The following is an 18,644-nucleotide window of genomic DNA, read 5'->3' on the forward strand; positions in this document are numbered from 1 at the left end:
AGTTTGTGGCTGAGATCCTGAAACAAACCAAACCAGTTTTTAATTACCTAAATTGCACTGAAATTCAGTCCTGTGATCTTGAGTCATTACTTTGTAGCTTCATGTGCACATTTGCCTTTGCACCACCCTTAGTAGTTGTGTATTTAGCTAGTCCAGCCCGAAACTCAGGAATTGCTTCAATAAATTCCCCCACATCTCTAAAACTTGTTGTATAATGGTGTAAGAGTTGAAAAGGGTTAATACTGAGGAGTGCCTTAAGCACCACCCAATATTATGTTGGCATATAGATTTAGGGTTTAGATTAGAGTAGTGCTGGAAAAGCACGGCAGGTCAAGCAGCATCCGAGGAGCAGGAAAATCGACGTTTCGGGCAAAAGCCTGATGAAGGGATTTTGCCTGAAACGTCGATTTTCCTGCTCTTCGGATGCTGCCTGACCTGCTGTGCTTTTCCAGCCCCACTCTGATCTAAACTGTGGTTTCCAGCATCTATAGTCCTAACTTTTGCCTATATAGATTTAGGGACAGAATCGTTAAAGTGCTCAAAGAAGTCTTCCTCATAGAAGTCTCTATAATGATGTCCATCATAGAGTCATAAAGATGTACATCATGGAAACGGACCCTTCAGTCCAACTCATCCATGCCAACTAGATATCCTGACCTAATCTAGTCCCATTTCCCAGCATTTGGCCCATATCCCCCTAAACTCTTTGTATTCATATACCCATCCAAATGCCTTTTAAATATTATAATTGTACCAGCCTCCACCACTTTCTGTGACAGCTAATTCCATACACGCTCCACCCTCTGCATGAAAAAGTTGCCCCTTAGGTCCCTTTTAAATTTTTCCTCTCTCACCCTAAAGCTATGCCCGCTAGTTCTGGACTTGCTCACCCCAGGGAAAAGATCTTGTCTATTTACCCTATGCATGACCCTCATGATTTTATAAACCTTTATAAGGTCAACCCTCAGCCCCAGCCTATTTATCCTCTCCCTACAGCTCAAATCCTCCAATCCTGACAACATCCTTGCAAATTTTTTCTGAACGCTTTCAAGTTTCACAATATCCTTCCTATAGGAAGGAGACCAGAATTGCATGCAATATTCCAACAGTGGCCTAATCAATGTCCTGTACAGCCACAACATGACCTCCCAACTCCTGTACTCAATACTCTGACCAATAAAGGAAAGCATACCAAACTCCTTCTTCACTATCCTATCTACCTGCGACTCAACTTTCAAGGAACTATGAAACTGTACTCCAAAGTTTCTTTGTTCAGCAACACTCTCCAGGACCTTACAATAAATGCATAAGTCTTGCCCTGATTTGCCTTTCCAAAATGCAGCACATCACATTTATCTAAATTGAACTCCGTCTGCCACTCCTCAGACCATTGGCCCATCTGATCAAGATCCCCTTGTACTTCGAGGTAATATTCTTCACTGTCCACTACACTTCCAATTTTGGGGTCATCTGCAAGCTTACTAACTATACTTTCCATGTTCACATCCAAATCACTTATATAAATGACGAAAAACAGTGGCCCAGTACCTATCCTTGTGGCACACCACTGGTCACAGGCCTCCAGTCTGAAAGGTAACCCTCCACCATCACCTTCTGTCTCTTCAAGCCAGTTCTGCATCCAAATGATTTGGAAACGCTGGTGTTGGACTGAGGTGTACAAAGTTAAAAATCACACAACACCAGGTTATAATCCAACAGGTTTATTTTGAAGCACTAGCTTTCGGAGTGCTACTCCATCCTCAGGTGATTATCAACCACCTGATGAAGGAGCAGCGCTCCGAAAGCTAGTGCTTCCAAATAAACCTGTTGGACTTATAACTTGGTGTTGTGTGATTTCTAACTTTATATCCAAATGGTTAGTTCTCCATGTATTCCATGAGAACTAACCTTGCTAACCAGTCTATCATGAGGAACCTTGTCAAATTCCCTAATGAAGTCCATATGGATCATGTCCACTGCTCTGTCCTCATTAATCCTCTTCGTTACTTCTTCAAAAAACTCAAATTTGTGAGATATGATTTCCTACATACAAAGCCATGTTGATTATCCCTAATTGCCTTTCCAAATACATGTAAATCCTGTCCCTTAGGGTTCCCTCCAACAACGTGCCCACCACTGATGTCAGGCTCACTGGTCTATAGTTCCCTGGCTTTTACTTACCTCCTTTCTTAAATAGTGGCACCATATTAGCCAAACTCCAGTCTTCCGGCACTTCATCTGTGACTATCAATGATCCAAATATCTCAGCAAGGGACCCAGCAATCATTTCCCTAGCTTCCCACAGACTTCAAGGCAACTCCTAGTCAGGTCCTGGGGATTTATCCACTTTTATGTGTTTTAAGACATCCAGCCCTACCACCTCTGTAAAATGGACATTTTTCAAGATGTCACTATCTATTTCCTCACACTCTATATCTTCCATGTCCTTTTCCACAGTAATGTAACATGTTCATAAATACTAAGATACAATAAACTATCATGTTTCGGGCTTTTCGTGTTAGACTAAATGGTTTTCCTCTAGCATGCTTGAAGAAGCTAACCCTGTAAAGCCCTAACAGGAAAGAGGATCTTGACAGCAGATTGACTGGATAGCTCACACAACATGATGAGCAGTGTTGAGCATGTATTTTATGACTAAATGCACTTTGAATCAGTACTGCGAATCCTCTTGCAAGGATGCCTGCCTTGAAGAAGTTTTCCTCCTCTCTCTACAAGAATCTCAGGGAGTCCCTCTCCCACTGCAACTCCCAGGTCATTTCCTCTGCCCTGAAGCTCTTCCACCTATCCACTCCACCCTCTCCTCCCTGACCTATCACCTTCATCCCCTCCCCCACTCACCCATTGTACTCTATGCTACTTTCTACCCACCCCCACCCTCCTCTAGCTTATTTCTCCATGCTTCAGGCTCTCTGCCTGTATTCCTGATGAAGGGCTTTTGCCCGAAACGTCGATTTCGCTGCTCGTTGGATGCTGCCTGAACTGCTGTACTCTTCCAGCACCACTAATCCAGAATATGGAAAATTAAACTCATTTGGTGGGTTATTATGCTGTGTTTCAATAGTTTCTCTGGGCTGCTTCCTGTCCTGATGGCTTCAGCTTGACATGAAAGTATAAATATACATCAAACACAAAACAACCAACAAAAAAATGTAAAGCAAAGCTGACAGGATTCTGCTGTTTCAATGAATTAAGCTGGACTCTTCTTTAAATTCGTCACTGACAAAATAACATAATTCCAGTCTGCGTGGAGATTTATTATTGAACTCTAAACATGCATGATATAGCAAAATAATCCAAGGCAGAATGTATCAGAGGGAAAAATAACTTCATTTGTGTTGCCTTGGCATCATTTGCATGATATACATTTTAATTATGTTTTATGATAAACTTGAATTAAAAAGTGCAAAATCTAAAACAGAAGCAACAATTGCTGAGGCTACCATGCATTGCATTCTTTAATAACTTGGCAAGTGTTTTGCAAAATCTTGTACCAGTCAATATCCCTGTCAATTTCCTTCAAGACACTCAGCCTTGAGTCTGTCTTCATGGTGATAATCAGAGAATGGCAACAGTCAATTTCAAGTATTGATGGATTGCATCTAGAATATGTCACTTTTAATTGAAAATAATTTGTTGTGGTCTGTAGAGGCCGATTTGTAAGTGGTAATCCCTTCCATAGTTGGCACAAATGAATACCATTGTCCTGAAGTTGATTCGTGTTTTCCTTCCAGTGGGCTCTTTTGTCCTTTTTTTTAGCTGCACCCTTCTGACTGTATGTTTTCAGGCAGTTTGGTCAACAAGGACTTCCCATGTTTTCATTCTGATCCCAGTTGGCTTGAGGTGCTGCTTATAGATATCCTTGTCTCACAAACATGGGCAGCCTGTTCGTCCCATGCCAGTGGCAAGCTTGTCATGCAGTATATTTCTGGGAATATAGCTGACACTCGTCTGGCTCATGTGACCCAGCTAACAAAGTCTCCCCTGACTTGGGAACAAATTTGCTGAGGATCACTGTACACTAGTGTACTTCCACATTCAGTGCTCTATCCTGCTCTGTCACAGATGGGAGTAGTGAAATCTGGATGTCAGTTTGCTCGCTGAGCTGGAAGGTTCATTTTCAGACGTTCGGTCACCATACAAGGTAACATTATCAGTGAACCTCCAGTGAAGCACTGGTGATAGTGATAGCTTTCTGTTTATGTGTTTAGGTTTCCTTGGGCTGATTATGTCATTCGCTGTTCATTTTCTCATAGGGTGGTAAATGGGGTCCAAGTCAATGTGTTTATTGATAGAGCTCTGGTTGGACTGCCATGTTTCTAGGAATTCTCGTGCGTGTCTCTGTTTGGCTTGTCCTAGGATGGATGTGTTGTCCCAGTCGAAGTGAGAGTAGGTCATGTTTTTTTGTGGAAACTGGTGGATTTCACCTGAGTCCTCATTTCCTCTTCCCCCCCACCTTATCCCAGATCCAACCTTCCAACTAGGCACCGCCCTCATGAACCGTTTTACCTGTCCACCTTCCTTCCCACCTATCCACTCCTCCCTTCCCTCTGACCTATCACCATTACCCTACCTCCATCTACCTATCACACTTTCAGCTACTTTCCCCCCAGTCCCACCCCCTCCCATTTATCTCACCACCCCCTCCACTCACAGCCTCATTTCTGATGAAGGGTTTTTGCTCAAAACATCGACTCTCCTGCTCCTCGGATACTGCCTGACCTGCTGTGTTTCTCCAGCACCACACTCTCGACTCTGATCTCCAGCATCTCCTCACTTTCCCTTAGTTGATTTTAACCTCACTGCGAAGCCTCTTCCAAAGATGCCTACATTGAAGAAGTTCTCCCCCTCTCTCAACAAGGATCTCAGAGAGTGTCTCCCCCACTGCACTCCTCCCCACCCTTCCCCCCCACCCCCCAGGTCATCTCCTCTGCCCTGAAGCTCTTCAGTCACATCCTGAAGCAGACTCAGTACCACAGCCACATCTCCTGCCTTAGTGTCTGCCTATGGAACTGACTGATCCCACATGTATTCTGGACTATATTCAGACCATCACAGTTTGGATCTGAACTGGACAACTAGTACCGGCTACAAATTCAAAGCCTTCAGAAGTGGTTCTCCTTCCAGATCCTCCGCTCCACACTCATAGCCATACGCCGCCTCCTAATCTCTCTACAGTCAGCCCTTCCTCAGCTGAGGGCCACACTCTCTCAGAACTGCAAAGGACCTCTGCTGTTTTATATTCTTAGAAATCACACGCTTAACAGTTTTTCTACACCATATCGGACATCAAAAGCTGTAAGTACAACAAGCTCCCAAGTACCATCCTCAATAATCGGGATTCTTTGACCATTCCAGAAGCTTCCCCCAGCCTCCAGAACTGCTCAGCTGCCATCAGCCACGTGGCCATTCCAGCCACCACCGCTGTGGTGAAAGATGACGTCATTTCCGGCCCCGCTACTCGATAGTCTGCAGCCATGGCTGACCATGCCACATCTGCAACTACTGGTCAGATAACCGCCACTGTGACCGCTGCCTCTGAAACCAATGCGAGGCCTAGCCGGAACAACACTTCTGCCCCTTTTGTTGTTGCCCCCACGGCCACTTCTGCCTCCACCGACATCACCTACGCTATGTGTTACGCCATTTCTGCTGCCATAGCTGTTGCCGTCACAACCACTTCCACCCCCACTGACTCCACTTACCTGAACATCGCTGACAGAATCGCCAATGACATGCACCCCGCTGATCCCACAGTTACGAACTCCACCCCCCACCCCTTTCCATAAATGACGTCACTCCTGCTCCCTCCACTACCACGCCCACTCCAGTTACAATTTCCACCCCACCCCACTCCCAGCTCCAGCCCTACACCAGGTCCGATCTCCCAGCCCTGCCAAGTATTCACCATCCCCCCAGACCTCCCCCTCACTGAGGACAAACAAACAGTCCTCAGCACAGGCCTTGCCTTCATTCCCCCCCTGGCTCCCGGATAAATGGTTTCAACACGCTTTGTTACATTGAACACTTCTTCCGTCGCCTCTGCCTCTGGGCTTACTTATTCCATCAAGACTCCCGCCCACCTTCCAAGGACCCCTTCACCTGACTCCAACACATCCCATCCACCTGGACACCCTGTGCCAGTCTGTTACCCATCCTCGACCTCTTTATTTCCAACTGCTGCTGCAATATTGACCGCCTCAAACTGTCCACTCCCCTCAGGAGAAGGGGAGTGCAGTGGTAGTTTGGCACATTGACCTCTACACTACTGAAGCTAGCTGCCAACTTGAAGACTTCTCCTCGTACCGCCCCCTCGACCATGACCTCACCTCCCATCACCAAACCGTCATCTCCCAGACCATACACAACCTCATTATCTTGGGGGATCTCCCACCCACAGCTTCCAACCTTAGTTCAGGAATCCCGTACTGCCCGGTTCTATCTCCTACCAAGATTCACAAGCCTGACTACCCCGGACGACCCATTGTCTCGGCCCGCTCCTACCCCACCAAACTCCACCTACCTCAGTACTGTCCTATCCCCCCTGGTCCAGGAGCTCCCCACATATGTTTGGGACACCACAAACCCTCCACCTCCTCCAAGACTTTTGTTTCCCTGGCCACCAACGCCTCATCTTCACCATGAACATCCAGTCCCAATACACCTCCATCCACCATGACCAGGGCCTCAAAGCTCTCTGTTTCTTTCTCTCCCGACGTCCCCACCAGTACCTTTCCACTGGCACTCTGATTGGTATGGCTGAACTGCTCCTCACCCTCAATAATTCCTCCTTTGAATCCTCCCATTTCTTCCAGATGAAAGAGGTAGCCATGGGCACCTGCATGGGCCCCAGCTATGCCTGTCTGGTTGTTGGTTACATGGAACAGTCCATCTCGCGCAGTTACACCAGCACCACTCCCACCTTTTCCTCTGCTACATTGATGATTGCATCAGCGCCACCTCTTGCTCCCATGAAGAGGTTGAACAGTTCATCAACTTCACCAACACATTCCATCCCAACCTTAAATTCACCTGGACTATCTCTGATACCTCCTTCCCTTTCCTGGACCTCTCCATCTCCATTAACAGTGACCGACTCAAAACTGACATCTTCTCCAAACCCACCGACTCCCACAACTACCTGGACTACACCTTCCCCCCACACTTCTTCCTCTAAAAATGCCAACCCTTAATCCCAATTGCTCCGCCTCCGCAGCATATGCTCCCAGGAGGACAAGTTCCATCACAGAACACACCAGATGACCTCCTTCTACAAAGACTGCAGTTTCCCCTCCCACGTGGTTGATGATGCTCTCATCCACTTCCCACACCTCCGCCATCGAACCCCATCCCTCCAACCGCAACAAGGACAGAACCCCCCTAGTCCTGACCTTCCATCCCACCAACTTCCATATATGTCACCTCATCCTCCACCATTTCCACCACCTACAAATGGAACCCACCACCAGATCCACTTTCCGTAAAGACCGTTCCCTCCACGACTCCCTCATCAGGTCCACAACCCCATCAACCCATCCTCCCGGCAACTTCCACTGCAGGAATTGCAAAACCTGCACCCACACCTCCCCCCTCACCTCTGCCCAAGGCCCCAAAGGAGCCTTCCACATCCATCAAAGTTTCACCGACACTTCCACACATGTCATTTACTGTATCCATTGCTCCCAATGCAGTCTCCTCTACGTTGGGAAGACAGGACGCCTACTCGCAGAGTACTTCAGAGAACATCTCCAGGACATCTGCATCAACCAACCCCTGTTTCAACTCCCCCTCCCACACTGCCAAGGAAATGCATGTCCTCGGCCTCCTCCATCGTCACTCCCCAACCACCCAACGCTTGGAGGATGAATGCCTCATCTTCCGCCTCAGGATCTTTCAACCTCAGGGCATCAATGTAGACTTCACTAGTTTCTTCATTTCCCCTTCCCCCACTTTATTCCAGATCCAACCTCCTAACTCAGCACCGCCTTCATGATCTGTCCTACCTGTCCATCTTCCTTCCCACCTATCCGCTCCACTCTCCCCTCTGACCTCACACCCACCTCCATCAACCTATTGCGCTCTCAGCTACCTTCCCCCCAGCCCCACCCCCCTCCCATATATCTCACCACCCGCATGGCTTACAGCCTCATGCCTGATGAAGGGCTTATGCCCAAACCGTTGATTCTCCTGCTCCTCGGATGCTGCCTGACCTGCTGTGCTTTTCCAGCGCCACACTCTCGACTCATATCTTTTTGTGGCTAGTTGATGTTCATGCATCCTGGTGGCTAGTTCTCAGCCTGTTTGTCAAACGTAGTATTTGTTACAGTTCTTGCAAGGTATTTTGTAAATGATATTAGTTTTGTTTGTTGTCTGTATAGGGTCTTTCAAATTCATTAGCTGCTGTTTTAGTGTGTAGGTGGGTTGAATGTGTTCATTCTCTAATTTCAAATGTTCTTCTACAAATATTTTGATTCTTTCACGAAAATGTCAAGTGTGTTAAAAATTGAAAACTATCTGAAATGTGTTATTGTGGAAGGCTTGTACAATGCTCAAAGATTGTTCATTGACTATGTCTGTTAGACAATTTGTGATTAAGGTTGTTCACATTCCTGAATTAAATGGTAATTGTAGGAAATGGCATTACCACAGGAAATGACATAACCAACCCATGGAAACCTAAACACATAAACAGAAAGCGGGCTACACCACCAGTGCTTCATCCGGAGGCTCACTGAAGATGTTACCTAGTATGGTGATGAAATGTCTGAAAAACGAACCTTCCAGCTCAGCGAGCAAACCTACATCCAGATTCATTTTATGTATTGTAATCAGAAAGAGAGATGTTTATCCACAGTTTCTCATTGGGCAACTTCATACTTCCGCTTTTGTTATTAGAGATAAGCTGAATGAAGAAAGGAAATTTGAATGCAAACCATCCACAGCTTTCACAAACACCAAGGACAATTTTGGCATTTGATAGGAACTTAGTAGTTAGATCAACTATTCTTCATGTGATAGACACTTATTCCCAGGAATGAGTCATGTGATTCTAATGCAGCTACATCCTTCTTCAAATAAGGAGACCAAAACTGTATGCAGTACTACATATGTGGTCTCTCCAAGTCTCTGAGTTGCAGTAAAACCTCTGAATTCTCCTTGAAATCAATACAACATCTTATTTGCCTTCTTAATGTTTGCTGTTTTATATATTAAAATTTTGTGATTCATGTACCAGAACATTGAAATCTCTCTGTACTATTCTGTCCAGCAATCTTTCTCCATTTAATTTGTCTACTGCTTGTTTATTTTTCCTACCAAAGTGAACAGATTCCCATGTTCCCACATTGTTCACCACCCAACAAATATTTGTTCACTGCCTCAACCCATTTATATCCTTTTGTAAACTCTTTCATGGCTCTTGTATGTAGGTGTCAATGGCAAGTTCAGCTACCATATATTCAGTCCCTTCATTAAGAATGTTAATATAGATTAAAAATAACTGAGACACTGTGCAAATTCTTGTGGCATTCAATGAGTTACAGTTTGCTAATCCAAATGCTCCTTTTTTTTCCTTATTGCTTCCTTGAGCTAACCAACCCTTTACTAATTCTAGTATGTGCGTGAGCTCTTATGTACTAAGCTTTGATGTTGCACCTTATCAAATGCCTTTTGGAAATTCAACTACGCCAGATTTCCAGTCTCTTCATTATCTACTCATGTCAGTTAGCTCAGTTGGCTGGATGGCTAGTTTGTTATGTAGAGTCATGCCAATGGCACAATTTTATTTTCCCATACACCTGCAATTGCTATGAAATACTCACCTTACACTCATTGCAGATCTGGCTCATGTTTCTTTCAATTTAATACCATCTTTCACTTCCTTACTTATCCATAGATGATAGTTCCTTTGAAATATCTTTTTCTTACTGGGACAAATCTTTGCTGTGAATTATTAAATATCTCTTTAAAAGTCTACCATTGCACCTCTACTGTCTTACCTTTGAACCTTGTGTTCACGTTCACTTTAGCCAGATCCGTCTTCGTATTCTCATAATTGCTATTACTTAAGCTTAAAATACTTGTCTTAGATCGACATTTCTTCCCTTCAAATGAACGTGATGTTCTATCATGTTATATCACCGTCACTTAAAGACTCTTACCAAGAGATTATTAATTTATCCTGTCTAAATGCACATTACCAGGTCTAGAGTACCTTTTGCTCTAGTTTGTGCTAGAATGACTGCTTTACAATGCTGCCTAAATATACCCAATAGACCCATCTTCCAGACTACCCTTGCCAATTGACTCAATTCAGTCAACTGAGTCATTAGTAATCTTAATCTTCATGTAATGGTGTATTACTTTAATCCACCCCAATTGTCCTACAATGTCATTCTTGTTAAAACCCTATAAACTACTTCCAGAAATGATCTCTTACATTTCCTATTTCTGATCTATACCCAAATTAATTCTACATTGCAGCATGCTACTTCACAGAGTCAGGAATTCTGGTTCGATTTCAGCTTCGGGTGACTGTCTGTGTGGAGTTTGAATGTTCTCCCCATCTCTGCATAAGTTTTCTTCCACAGTCCAAAGATGTCCAGAATTAGGTGGATTGACAGTGCTAAATTGCCCCATAGTGTCCAGGGATGTGCAGGTAAGGTGAGTTACCCATGGTAAAATACTGGGTTAGAGGAATAGGGTGAAGTGCTGAGTCTGGGCGGGATGCTCTTTGGAGGGCTGGTGCAGACTGAAGGGCCTCTATCTGAATTGTTGGGATTCTAATATAAAATGCATCTTGATCTTTTGAGCTAAGATTATTTGTCTGCATTAAAAAAAAATCCTTACTGAACAGAGCTACTCAAAATCTTTTCCTCATTTCCTGTCTTTCTGAAATGTCAAATACTGTTCAAAATTCAGGTAGTAGATATGGTCATCATGTAACCATCTTGTAATGGCTATCATGTCATATCTATTTCTATCTGTGCTAAGAATTCCTCCATTTTGGTGCAAATGGGTACACACATTCAGATGCAGAGTCTTTAACTCTCTTTTTACCAGTTTGCAATATCTAGCTTCATTTAACAGAGAACTCATGAGATTGTACGTTCTTTTTGATACAGTGGAGATCACCACAAGGGGTGCAAGCAGTTACTGAAGTGATTGTATGACTTGGGCAGAGTTAGAAATACAGCATTGGAATGACCACATAAGCTTCAACTGAATGTTCTGAGTAGAGATGTATAACTGGCAGTTATCAGTTGGATATTATTTCTTTCTTGTTGAGAGGTTTCAGATTTTAATCAATTGCTGACTGTTGGTCCAAAGATTTCCATTCATTTATTGTTAAGCTTAGCAAATTAAAGATTTGCTGCTACTGTTAAGTGGATGCAAAAGGTTTAGAAGAATGATAAAGTCAGAAAAATGTAAGTGCTTTTTTTTAGAAAAATAGCTGAATTTTGCAAGGAACCCATGATTTTGTAAATTCCTGAAATTTTGAGTATAACAGTGATAGCATTTTTTAAAAAGAATTGTCAATTTCCTTTTTGTTATGCTTGAATTTTTTTCATGAAATGTGCTCTTCTATAAAGGAGGCAATTTCTGCCACATTTGTATGGTTTGATGATTCTGGGCCAACCCAGAAAGTCCTTTAACAAAAAAAGGGTATCAGTGGAGAGGGGAGGGGAGGGTTAATGTTTCAGGTCTCTCGAACCATTGTTCCAGCGTATTACATTTTGTCATGATGCAGTTTATCTATTTAGAAGTATTTCTAGACCTGTGAACTCTTCTCTTTCCATTAATTAGCAGGAAACTACCCTGTCTATCACTGACATTGTATGAAGCCAATTAAGATGAACAATTACTACTTCACAATGTGCAGTAGGGATTCAAGAGAAGCCAGAATGGCTTTAGAATTTGACATTGCTGAGAGGAAAACTTCCCCAGTGTTCATAAAAAAAGTCTGCATATAGTTTCCACAATGGATTTAATAAAGGAATTGCTTTGAAGGAAAATAAGCTGTTGACATATAAAAGTAAAATATCTTACCAACAACCATGTCATTCAGCTCTGTGAGGCAGTTTTATTTTTCTGAAATTTGGATAGCTTTGACATAACAGCAGCTTCACATTAAAGATGTAAATATAGGAAATTACACTGCCAACAGAATGTTACCAGTGTCATTGAGTGAATAAGACCCATAATTTAGTTGTACAGCCAGACTCTAAATGGTCTTTTCCAAATAGAACAATTGAAATCTCACAATTACTGGTGTGATGGCCTATATTTATTTAGTAGTTGATGGACCAGCATGAAAGCAATGGTATAATTAACCTGCCACTCTCTGGTGCTTGAATCTCAACATTACCTTCTTTGCCAGTGACCTGTGTAATGCAAATATTTCAATGTGAGTTATCACATGGTGTAGTTGAGATGAATATAGGTGTATTTAAAGGGAGGCTGGATAAGCATCTGAAGGAGAAAGGAAAAGAAGGATATAGTGATAAGTTACAGGAGCGAGGTTGTCAGTAGTGGGGCATGACTCATGTCACAAAGCATTGGCATATACCAGATCAGCCAAATAGCAAGTTTCCATGCTGTAAACTCCTCCTATCTAGTTACTGGCACCATTTTGCAGCTGATTAGAATGAAGATGCTGCAATGGTAAATTTCTGCCCATGCAGCTGAAGCCTGAATCTATTCTCAAGGGTATAATCATGAACAGCATAGAGCAGCCATTATGCTGTATGTGACAGATTTGAATTTCCCCTTGTATCAATTAAAGTTTTTTTTTGCGTAATCTTCAATATTAATAATGCACAAGGCAATAAACATTGTGTAAAATATCACGTACCATTAGAACCTACTCTGTCAGCAAATGAACAAAACAAAATATCCAGTACATGTATAGTTTATATTGTTAACATTAATGAATAGGCAAAGACACAAGGCTGTAACCTAATTCAAAAACAGGTATAAAAATGTTCAAATTTGATAGGCTTTGTTTATTTACTCTGAAACTCTGGAACTGATGACATCTTTGCACTCATTTTTAATCAGGTGCAGTTGTCTTAGTGGGAGTTCAATTAAGGTTGACTGGATTGATTCCTTGGATGAGAGGATTGCCTCTGAGGAGTTTGAGTATGGGCTTATATTTTAGGATAATGAGAGATGAACTCATTAAAATCTGTAGAATTCTTAGAAGGTTTGGCAGGGTAGATGAGAAAGGCTGATTCACTTAGCAAGGGAATCTAGATATATGAACCTTTAGAATCAGGCCAAAGGATCTACCATTTGAGACTGAAGTGAGGAGAAATGTATTTTCCCAGCGGGTTAGAAAACCTTGTAATTCTTTATCCCAGAGGTTGAGAATGCTCACTCATGCGTGTTCAAGACAAAACAGTACATTTCTGGACACCAAAACAATCAAAGAGAAAGGTCAAGAGTTAATGTTTCCATGATTCTGTTCGATGGAACAGCAGACTTGAGAGGCTTAATGGATTATTACTACTATTTTATCTTATACGTTCATGACATCAATATCGTAAGACTGGTTAGGCCACTGTTGGAATATTGCATGCAATTCTGGTCTCCTTCCTATCAGAAAGATGTTGTGAAACTTGAAAGGATTCAGAAAAGATTTACAAGGATGTTGCCAGGTTTGGAGGATCTGAGCTACAGGGAGAGGCTGAACAGGCTGGGGCTGTTTTCCCTGGAGTGTCGGAGGCTGAGGGGTGACCTTATAGAGGTTTACAAAATTATGGGGGGCATGGATAGGATAAATAGACAAAGTCTTTTCCCTGGGGTCGGGGAGTCCAGAACTAGAGGGCATAGGTTTAGGGTGAGAGGGGAAAGATATAAAAGAGACCTAAGGGGCAACTTTTTCATGCAGAGGGTGGTACGTGTATGGAATCAGCTGCCAGAGGATGTGGTGGAGGCTGGTACAATTGCAACATTTAAAAGGAATTTGGATGGGTATATGAATAGGAAGGGTTTGGAAGATGGGCTAGGTGCTGGCAGGTGGGACTAGATTGGGTTGGGATATCTGGTCGGCATGGACGGGTTGGACCGAAGGGTCTGTTTCCATGCTGTACATCTCTATGGCTCAATGACTCTATATCATAGTTACAAAACTGTATTTAATATCAAACTTTCTAATGGTCAGGTAAATGGTCGAATAAACTGACATTTTTTTAAAAACCTGCCCAAATACATTAATTGCTGATGGAAAATCAAAGTAACATACAGTGGGATGCTGACAAACACAGAAGAATCTGGAAAAACTGAACTTTAACAATGATGATTTCTTCTAAACTGTGGATTGGAGAAAGCTCAAAAACTCAGGTAAAACTATCACTTACACAAAGATTAATGCTATTTTCAAAAGCACCTTGGTTTCTTCTGGTGCCACAGCCAATCTTTCTGCTTCGTAATAAGTTTAAATGATATATAGCAACATCAGGTTCTCACTGGTGTTTGTCAGGTGACCTACACAGGAGATTGTGCATACAATTGCTTTGTATCAGTAAGGCAAATCAATCTCATCTGTCATTAACCACCCAAGAACTGATCTTAATTTTCACTGTTGTGATTTTCAGACACTTTATAGGGTAAAAATTAAGAATGAATTCATTATGCTCTATATATTTGTGTAGCAATGAATTATAGCGATCTACATGCAAAGGAATTAGTGATACCCATTTCATCCTTGTGCGCAGCCAAAATAATTCAGGTACAGGAAGGACTGTTATATGTTGATGACAAATGGATTCTAAATTAGAACTGAGAAGACAGCACCATATGGATGAGACAGCAACTGCTGATGCATGCTGCTGTGTTATTGGCATTAGAATGAATTCCTAGTTGTCAGTAAAGTTAAAGGAAGTGAAGAGGCTGTGACTAACTAGTGTTAACAACACAACCAGTCCATTACTGACAAACATCCGAATCTCTCTGAAATGACTTAGAAGCAATGGGAGGATTGTAAGTTATACTGCTTGGTCTGTTTGCATTATTGTTGTTACTTTTCCTATGTAACAAGTAAGCAATTACACCTATGATGGTAATATTGATAAAATAAATCTATCATGTATCATTACACTGTGTGACAAAAATGGAAAGCATTTGGGAGATGTTAATACAAGCTTCAAAAAGAATATTTCATGTGGTTTGTATGGATTTCATGACAGCTTATATGTGTATGGAAGCTGATGCAACTGTGGAAAGAGAAGAGTTAATGTTTCAGATCTCTGACTTTTCATCAGAATTCAGAGAAAAATTTAAAATATAATCAGTTTTGAGAAAGTGGAAGGAGAAAGGATGGTGAAAAAATCAAAGTGAATTGCAACAGAGTGGAAGGGGAAGAGATTAAATGGCAAAAGTTTTCATGGTGCAGGTCCAAAGGGAGTGGCAGTGAAATGGGCAAAACAAAAGTTGTGTCTAGAGGGTGAATAGCAGGATTCTGAATGGCCACCATCAGAAAGCAAAGAACAAGAGCGAACAAGAAAAACTGAGCAAAATAGAAACAGAGGCTATGATCTAAAGTTGTTGAGTCCAGAAAGCTGTTAAAGTGAAGTGTTGTTTCTTGAGCTTGTGTTGAACTACTTTAAAATGTTCTAGCAGGCCTAGAGCAGAGTGTTCATAGGGGAGCAAGGTGGAGAATCAAAATGTTAGTCAATTGAAAGCTCAGGATCTTATTTAAGGACTGAATGGAGGTGTTTCACAAAGCAGTCACCCAATTTGTGCTTGGTCCATCCAGTGTAGAGGAGACCATATCATTAGCAGCGAACTTTGCCATCCTGTCACCAACATGAGCTTCCAATCTTATAAGCACTGCACTATCAAGCCCGACTTCCACCTTCCTAATGTCATCTATTTCTACCCCTCTCTTATCTCATCCCCTCTGAAATCTTCATCAATTTATTTTGTTACTTCCAGACTTGATTATCCTAAAGCCCAATTGGTTGGTCTCCCGTTTTCCACCCTGTCAAACCTGAATTCATTCAAAATGCCACTGCCCATATATGTATACTTTCATTTAGTCTTGTTTATCAATCATGTATTGGTTCCTGATATAACAATTCCAATTTGGAAACTCTGATGCTAATTTTTGAATTCCTTCATGATCTTGAGCCTCCCTATCTGTAAACACATCCACTGAGATGTCTGCATTCTGGTCTCCTGTGCATCACTGATTTGAAGCACTCCCCCCTCGGTGCTCATGCCTTCACCCCTGGAGTTCTCTCCTGAAACCTCTCCACTTTTCTTTCCTTGTTTATGATATTTCTCAAAACTTACCTGTTTGTCCCACAGCCCTAATATCTCCATAGAGTCAGGTTTTGCTTGACAAAGTTTTTCTCATGTGGCTTAGGAAGTTTTACTTTGTTAAAAATATAATCTGAACGCTAGTTATTCTTTTAGGTATGGGACATATTTGGCATTGTCATCAAATCAAAGAGTCTATTTTCAAAAACCCAGTGCAAAGTTTAGGCATGTTATAAAGAATAAAGGTGAAGTGGTTTTGTTTGATGTTAAGGTACTCTGCCGAATTTTTTTCCTCTTTCACTTGCTATGAGCTTATGTTCAGCAGAACCTAACTCATAATCAGCCATTTGTCTGGCTGTTTGAAGATACATGATAGTATTCATAGTTTTCCTGTGAGGACTTTCCTATGCTTTTCTGACTATTATCCCTTTCTAAAATTCCATACCACAGGTAAAATGAGAAACTACAATTTAGAATTGCAACAATTCACCTACATGTTTATGGCTGACATATGAGAGCTGCCAGTTACACTGTAACGTCAGTGTTGTAATCTTATTACAGGCTGAATACAGGCTGAGGAGCATTCAATCATTCAATTTAGTTATTATGACCCCTAAATTCTGACTCATTTAGTTTTATTTTCATTGTAATTATCAGTCTTTTCTCAGCTGAATTAAATTATACACTTGTTAAAAATGTTGTAAAAAAATTAGTCCATTTGAAGTTAGCATTCAGTTAGAATTGTCCAGTTATAATCAAAATATGCTCAAGAGACAAGGGCACCCCAGAGCTCAGTACGTTTTGAGTTTTAAATGGAAGTGCCTGAGGCCTTCTGAAGGTAAACTGGCTGTTGGCTGTGTGTAACATATCAAGATGTTGAGTAAAGACATGCTGTTATCTCTATCACTTGTTTTTAATGTGGTAATTTAAAACTATACAAATAATAGAGAAAGCGTATTTTATCAAACAGTAGTGGAGTACAATTAATTTGTTGCATTTTCTCTGATCAATATGTCCAACTAAATGTCATACAACCTTGAATATACCATTACACTATTCAACTCATTTTCAACTTCTTTAAAACTAACATAGTTATATATGAAAGTAAATAAATCAATGCTAAAATAATAGTTTATCACAATGTCCGTATAAATCTGAAATAGGATATGATTTTTTATTTGATTTGTTTCTGACTTATGTTCCATAGTACAGTAAAAACTGTTGCCTGACGTGCTCTACAGGCAGATCATACCATGCAAATACGTCAGGGTAACAGAACAGAATGCAGGATACTGTGTTACAGCTGGCAAGAAGGTGCAGAGAGAGATCAATACTAACATTTAAGAGGCCAATTCAAAAGTCTGATAACAGCAGGGAAGAAGCTGTTCTTGAATCTATTCATATGTGTATTCAAAATTTTATATCTTCTGTCCAATGGAAGAGAGTAGGCGGGGTCTTTCAGTACATTGGTTCCTTTAACAAGGCAATGTGAAGTATAGAGGTAAAAACAATGACTGCAGATGCTGGAAACCAGATTCTGGATCAGTGGTGCTGGAAGAGCACAGCAATTCAGGCAGCATCCGACGAGCAGCAAAATCGACGTTTCGGGCAAAAGCCCTTCCTGATGAAGGGCTTTTGCCCGAAACGTCGATTTTGCTGCTCGTCGGATGCTGCCTGAATTGCTGTGCTCTTCCAGCACCACTGATCCAGAATGTGAAGTATAGGTAGAGTCAATGGATGGAAGGCTGGTTTGCATGATGGACTGGGCTGTATTCACAAATCTCTGTAGTTTCTTATAGTCTAGGGAAATGCAGTTTCCATGCCACATGTTGATGCACCTAGAAAGGATACTTTCTATGGTGCATTCCTAAAAATTCGTAAGAGACTTTATGGACATGCTTAATTTCCTTAAGAACCTGAGGAATTAGATTTTGTTGTCCTTTCTTGACTATAGTATCAAAGTGAGTGAGTCAGGACAGATTGTTGGTCATTGTCACTCCCAGAAACTTAATGCTGTTGGCCATTTCCATTTCAGCACCACTTGGTGCAGTATTTGGCCGCACAGTCGTGTGTGTATAAGGAGTATAGTAGGGGGCTGAATATGCAGCTTTGCAAGGCACCTGTATTGAGGACTATTCTTACTGACTACGGTCTGCTGGTTAGGAAGTTGAGATTGCAGTTACATAAAGGGGAGCAGAGACGTAGGTCTTGGAGTTTGAAGATGAGTTTGTTTGGAATTACGTTGTTAAAGGCAGAGGTGTAGTCAATAAGTAGGAGCCTCACATAGGTATCCTTGTTGTCCAGGTGTTATAAGGATGAGTGTCGGGCCAGGAGATGGTCTCTGCCATGGACCTGTTGCCTCA

The 18,644-nt window shown here is 41.9% G+C and overlaps 1 protein-coding gene across 1 annotated transcript in view; it reads left to right on the forward strand.

Moving 5' to 3' along the window:
* Positions 1 to 18,644, forward strand: part of LOC122564795 (multiple epidermal growth factor-like domains protein 9) — a 324,564-nt gene that overhangs the window by 232,181 nt on the left and 73,739 nt on the right. The window lies entirely within an intron of this gene.

This window comes from Chiloscyllium plagiosum, unplaced genomic scaffold (genome assembly GCF_037043375.1).
Source record: "Chiloscyllium plagiosum isolate Xiang-an unplaced genomic scaffold, Cpla_swu_hap1 HiC_scaffold_21, whole genome shotgun sequence".
NCBI classification, from domain to species: Eukaryota; Metazoa; Chordata; class Chondrichthyes; order Orectolobiformes; family Hemiscylliidae; genus Chiloscyllium; species Chiloscyllium plagiosum.